Raw genomic sequence first — 7,423 nt, 5'->3', positions numbered from 1 at the left:
TGATAATTTTCCACTGGTTTTGTCATTTCCCACCTCAAGGTTTTTGACCTCCCACCTGAAGACAGCATGTGCATATCTACTAGTAACTTGATACTAGTAACTTGAACTTGATTAAAGAGGCAACCAATCACGTAGCATGAGTCAAAATCCCGAAGGGGATTTGGCAGCTAATCAGTGAGCCTGGTGTGATCTGGAAGAGTCCATTCTGGCACGGAGGGGGTACATTTTTTTTTTTAAATTCATCTTTGGACTGTTGATTATATAAAGTCTCTTAGTGGGAGTATTTTTGAACTGGTCTATTTTGCAATTTTACATGGGGTGTACAGGAAGAGTCCATTCTTGCACTGGAAGAGTCCATTCTTGCACGGAGGGGGGTATTTTTTAAAATCCATTTTTGTCGACGCCTCAGGGGCGGGCCAAATGGTATATATTGGGTTCAGTCTGCAAAAATTCTAGGAATTGCACAGGCATGTTTCCACAGGCATGCTAGGCATGTTTTCTCAAGCATGTATGCAATGTTACCCTCAATTAGCAGTAATGACTGCTTAAAGAAAGTACAGCACAGTGCCCATTCAATCCTCTAGTTGTGGCAGGAGTGTTCTGCAACAATGTTTTATTTTGAAAGATAAGTATTCAGATCTATTCCTTTGTTTTGAAGAGTACATAGCCAAACGCTGCATGGATCCCGTGAATGTAGGCCCATGCAGGGGAAAGTTTCGAAAGGTGTTCTTCAACAAAGCGACTGGACAGTGCGAATTCTTCTATTGGGGAGGCTGCAGGCCAAATGGCAACAACTTTAGAACCGTGGGGGAATGTAAAGACACCTGTGGTACGTAAAGAAAGGTATTTACTTAATAGTCTAGTCTCCTGCCTTCAACTATAATACTACCGTAATACTTTAATACCGTAAAGCCTTAATAAATGCTGTCAAAATCGACCAACTTATACAACTAAGGCTTCTTGATGTTCATTATGCAAAAATTGCAGTCAGGCAGTGCAGACATGGAATACATCCCCTTTAAAATTATTTGGGGTGTAAGGGAAGGGTGTCTTTTTTTACAATCTCAGGCCATGTTGATTTGATTATATGGATGACATCCTATGGGAACTCCAAACCTGATGCGAGCGAGCGAATAAAAAAAAAGTTCGGCCGGAAAAAAAGTTGCCTTCAGTATGAAATCAATTTGGCCGGGAAGGTTGAACATAGGACTAAAAACACTTATTATGGTATACCAATAGTTAAGTGTAGGGACCAGTTCACCATACGGGTGCAAAAGGTTTTTTCCTCTTCGACCAATCTGAAAAAAAAAACAGACGAACGGGTTTCGCCAATTACAAAATGGACACACTATGTCGGCAGGTGTTTGGGGCTTTACCGGGCCAAGAAGACAACAAAATCGAAGTCGAGTAGAGGCTATAGTCACTTGTACCAAGTTTCTACAGTTAAAGGTACAGACACAGTTATCCTTTATTACAATGGAAATGGTATTTTAAAATGCCAGTGGTAGTCCAATAATCCACCAAACAGATTCCTTTGTAGCAAAATTGACCAATTGCCATTGTTTTGAGTATTGCCAATTCTCAAGTTTCCACAGACAATCAGGTCGGGGTTCAGGTCAACCTGGAAATGATCCTCTGGACCTGAACGGGACCTATACTTGAATTTTCTGTACTGGTACCTACCCCTACCGACATTAGATTTTTTCCTTCTGTCCTTTCACATCTTATTCTTTGACTTTAGATTTCTTTTGTCATTCTATGGCATTACGTTAGTTGTCTGTTTTCTGATGCTTTTTTAATCTACTTACTGTTTGTGCTCATTTTACAGCTAGAGTCCATTCCGAGACACCATGAGGGTTTTTAGACAATAAATGTAATAAGTTGGAATCGTTTTGAATAAAAGAATGTCTAAACCCCAACAGTTATAATTTTTTCCAACAAATTAATATGGAATTTTGAAATCCTTTGAATACTTTGGAAATATTTTGAAAGAGATCACACAAAAATCTCTTTATTTACAATAATTTTCAAACATCTGCAGTATTCTTTTACTTTTAGAAATATTTACAAAAAATGGTAAACCTTGCCAAATGGTAGAATTAGTTTATTGCCCCCATAAAAGTAAGCCCCATTGTTGCATCTGTATATTTTTAGATTTCACTGCTGGGCACTGGTGGATCCTTTGTGGTGGGCCATTGTTGCATTGCACCCAACCATACTTTGCAAGGATGTGTGAATTGCTATCTTCCCAGCCCACTGAACCATTTACAAAAAATGGTAGAAAATGGTAGAAAAAGGTAAATAATGGTAGATTGCTGTTATCATTATTTAGAAACCATTAGAAGTATCCAATTCCACACCATGAATATTTCAAAAGTTTTACAGGACCAAGGAAATATTTATAAAGTTGAAACAGTGTTAAGAATATTTCTGAAGTATCAAATGTCCTAGACATATAATTACAAAATTTTAAAATCAATTCTTAACAATGGCAACAAACATCCGCACGGTGTCTTGGAATGGACTCTACTTTGCACAATTTACTGTGTAGTCCAAAACTTTTTTTGGGAAAAGGGCCAAGAAGCGCGGATGTCATCCATACAATCAAATCAACATGGCCTTACTTTGATGTAAATGAAACCAAGTCCAGTATCAGGATGAAGTACACGAAGTTGTCCGAAGTTAAGTTAGATGGCAGAAGTTGTCCAAAGTTGTCAGAAGTTGTCAGAGTTTATGACGTCATCCTAACTTTGGACAGTCAGCCAGGTGGTGTACGAAGTTGTCCAAAGTTATGAAGTCACCCTAACCAATACGTCATCCTAACTTTGGACAGTCAGCCGGGTGGTGTACGAAGTTGTCCGAAGTTATGACGTCATCCTAACCATTACGTCATACTAACTTTGGACAGTCTGTCGGGTGGTGTTCGAAGTTGTCCGAAGTTGTACAGATTTATGACGTCATCTTAACTTTTGACGTCATCTTAACTTTTGACAGTCAGCCGGGTGGTGTCCGAAGTTGTCCAAATTTATGACGTCATTTTAACTATGACGTCTTTAAAAGTTTTACAACCAGCAGAAAGGTGTCTACAGGTGTGCGAAGTTGTACAAATTTAACTTATCTTACTTATATTTATTTGGCACAGAGTTCTCCTAATAAACTTTATAATAGACTTCCGTTGCATGAGAAGAAGCGCGTCAACTTTGAGGTTGATGTCTATCATAACCAATAAATATGAAGAATACCTACTTAAGTTTTTAAATTAATGCAAGTTATGAAAACTCTATATAATGTTCAAATAACTATGACTGTGAAATCGTACTGTTAGGCTTAACATGTCTATTTCCCATTGACTGTTCGAACTTGAATTCGAATTCGAAAAAAATGGTTCGCAAACAAAACTGTTAAGTTCTATTAATTTCTAAGGAAGTACGCTTGCTCATATTAACAAGCAACAACGTGCTTCTTCAATTACAAGAGGTTTCCTTATACCACCGCCCATCCAATAAATATCCTGAGAGGAGGATGAGTCTTGTTGTGAAGATTAGAAGGATATAGAAATGACCCCAGCGAGGCGCTAGTCTTGGCGATTACAGATTCTTGCCACGACTACGTCCGTGCACAGATTGACAATTATCTAGGGAAGGTCCTTGAGGGCGGAAACAACAGTAGTCCTGATATTGTTCATGATGTTTCGCGGAAGCAGGTGGAGATGGTGGAATTAATTTTACGACACAACAAAAAGGTGAGAGGCATAGGGGAATGTATGCCAGCCATCGTAGCTGCTATCTAAACCAGCGGCGCACTGCCCTGTACAAAGCAAAGGAAGGAAGTCTACATTGCATACGCGTGTTCTCTTGTGGTATGGTGCGGATCCAACCGTTTATGTAACGCCAACGATGTCACGCCCCTTGACGTATGTCTATGCGGCCCATCTTTAGTAGGCCTAAGAATACCTGACGTGGATTTGCGGGCAGGAACTGTTGAGAAAAGTTGCTGTAATAGTTTAAGTGCACTGGATTCTGTCAGGCACATTCTATGCGGATGCGTGTATGTGCGTTGTATTTATCCAAGTTTGAAGCTTTCGATAACTAGCACATTTAGTGATATTGGACAGCTTTGTAATGTTGGCTAACATACCTTAGCCACTGTCAGAGGTAAAATGACATCACCCAACTTTGCACAACTTCGCACAATTTCGTACACATGCCGCACTACCCTGCCTACTGTCCGAAGTTAGATGACCACACGTAACTTTGCACAAATTCGGACAACTTCGTACACATGCTACCCTACCCTGCCTACTGTACGAAGTTAGATGACGTCACCCAACTTTGCACAACTTCGTACACATGCCACCCTACCCTGCCTACTGTACGAAATTAGATGACGTCATCCAATAGATAATTTGACGTCATCTGTGAATCCCGATATAGCCTCAAAGCCAGTAGGAAACGGTTGTAACTTCGTACAACTTCGTACACCCTAACTTCGTGCACTTCACCCTGATACTGGATATAGCTCCTTTTGTGGGTCCCCTGCGCCCGGGTGTGTCAAACCGATTCTGCCCTCTACATAACCTGTACATTGCAACTAAGCACAAGCCTAGCTGCATTATTATGTTTTACTGACTATAGCTAAAACCATGTGACCTAAGGCCTAATTTGCATACCTTGTTTGTATTCTTGTTCACTAGCCAACGACGACGTATCTTACTTTTATTGAAATCATATTACAGGAAATATTGAAAGGAGTTATTGCAACATAAATTCTTATGCAAATTAGGCCAAAAGTTTGCATAATTCGTAGCCGATTGTGTAAGTTAGTTAAGTTATCTTTTTTAGATATAAAAAAGAGTCAAGTCAAGTCAAAAAAGGGATAACTGGGAAAATAATTTAAAAAAAAATATTATTCATACCTAACTATGTCAAACTCGTTCACAAAGACAAATGAAACAATACACATATAAATATCACAAAAAAGAGTCACCAAAAATGTATTTGTACAAAACGTTATGGGGTCAGTTTTGATTCCATACTGTAAGATTCGTCGTACAAGAACTACGGTAGTTTGAGGGTTAAATATAAAAAACGTTATGGTTTATGTGGTTTCGATTTAGGATTTTCTTTAACGAGATTGTTCAGAGCAAGGTCATGAGACCACTTCAAGTACAAAATTGAAGATAGATACTTTCACAATATTGGCAACAAGTGCAAGCGAGACTTGAACCTAATAATCCAGAAATAATCTTTCTAAACAGGCCTTAAGCGTAAAAAAATGTCTAACTATACTTCATTACGATAACATGGTTAAGAAGAAGATTTTCCAACAGCTTCTTATTTCTTTGTTAACATTTTAGGACGTAAAAGAGGCATTCCGCTGCATAATAAAAACCTTGTGGGGCTCTTTTTTTCAGTTACAAATGTTACATTACTAAACGGAAAAAAATCTTAAGACTTTTTGGAATGATCATTGCAAACTAGCTATGATTTGCATTCTACCATTTTTAAATTATTTTCCCAGTTATCCCTTTTTTTGACTTGACTTGACCCTTTTTTTATATCTCAAAAAGATAACATAACTAACTTACACAATCGGCTACGAATTATGTAAACTTTGGGCCTAATTTGTATAAGAATTTATTTTGCAATAATTCCTTTCAATGTTTCCTGTAATATGAATTCGATACAAGTAACCTACGTCATCGTTGGCTAGTGAACAAGAATACAAACAAGGTATGCAAATCAGGCCTTAATGTATATATCATGTTTGATACCAAATTGCCATAGTATACCAAGGCGTGAATGCATGTCACCGGAACTTGAAGAGGTATCAATGTATATATATATATATAGATATATTTATATATATATGTGATTTACCGATTCGATGGGTAGGAGATCCTGTAATATTGTGTTTTCTTGTCATCTTTATTTAGGATGCGATGTGCCTGGTACTGCGCGAAAGGACTGTGGCTATCCAGGCATTAGTGAAGCTACTTGTCGCAAACGGGGCTGCTGCTGGAAACCGAATCCACATCATCACAATTTTTGCTTTCGCCATTATGGTAGGCGGTTATCATACTTTTAATTAAACGGTTAATGTTAGTATATCCTAAATTGTCCGAGGAATATCTACGATGTTCCTTTTCTCATATTATTCTTGGAACAGAAATCAAAGTGTAATTTCCGCTATTATTAATTATTCTGCGACAAGGTTGAAACCTAATCGTGTTCATCTTTATAGAAATCGATTTATCGACAATGTATGAGTAAAGAAGACGATGTTTTTTTTTTGTTTCATGGCCTTTTTCAAGTGGGCAACAATCGCACAAAGTTCACTTTACAGTCAAGAATATAATTATAATTACATTGAGCGTTACTCTCAAAAACAATTGCAATGCGCATGTAAAAAAATTGAACGTTTACCACTAGCAAGGACAAAACCTCAAACTCTAAATGACTGAATTTAGATTTCAAAATTGAGGAAGATTGCATTGTTTTGATTTCACAATTCACATATTGATTATGTACATTTTCCATCTTTGTTCAAATGTCAAAAAGCTTTGTTTTATTTGATTTTGATTTAGGTTTTAACGAGACTGCTAAGAGCAAGGTCATTAGACCACTTAAACAAGAAGCTAGAAATAATTTTACTCCGAGATAGTGGTGGACATTTAAAGGCTGGCAAGAGGATATAAGTCATTCTTGTCTGTAATGTGACTATGAAAAAAGTTCCACTGGGTACCGTTTAGTGACGAATATAAAATCATCGACACCATTGATGCATTATACGTAGTATTTAATTGGCTTATACTATTCGGTAAAACGTTTCGATACATCGATACAGTGTTAAAGCTAAAATTTATCTGTATGTATTACAGTAATTTTTGTGTGTAGCTGCATCAAAATTACAAATCTTTTTTATTGCATTTTTTTTAAATTTTCATCGAACTTTATTTTTAATGATTTAACAATATTATCAGTTTCAGGTTAAGCAGACCAAGCCTACACCACCGGGACTGAAGTGAAAACTCTGATATTTTTCCCAAGGAACTGGCCTGCATTTCAATTTTTGCTTATATTTTCGAAATGCTGTTTCTTGATACGCTAGATAGCAATTCCTATCGCTAAATTCCACTGCTGCTTACTGTTTGCCTGAAGATAAAGTAAATAAATCCTCTATGCCTGTTTTAAAGTCCTCACCGTTGTGTGATGAGAATTAAAAAGATGCTGTGATCCGTACCCTGGGTAAAGCGATGGAGAAATAGTGCCCTTCCCAGCAGACTGGAGGGTGAATTGCGTTTTAAACAAATCAAAACTCCCAGGATGCCAACAAGCTGAAAACAACTAAAAACAAAGAAAGAAGCAGATTGGAATAACACTGGTCAAAAATTCAAATATTTTTTTCTACATTTCATTTTACT

Source organism: Branchiostoma floridae, unplaced genomic scaffold (genome assembly GCF_000003815.2).
Source record: "Branchiostoma floridae strain S238N-H82 unplaced genomic scaffold, Bfl_VNyyK Sc7u5tJ_1341, whole genome shotgun sequence".
Classification (NCBI taxonomy): domain Eukaryota; kingdom Metazoa; phylum Chordata; class Leptocardii; order Amphioxiformes; family Branchiostomatidae; genus Branchiostoma; species Branchiostoma floridae.
The sequence above is the reverse complement of the archived record's forward strand: the minus strand, read 5'-3'. Positions refer to the sequence as shown.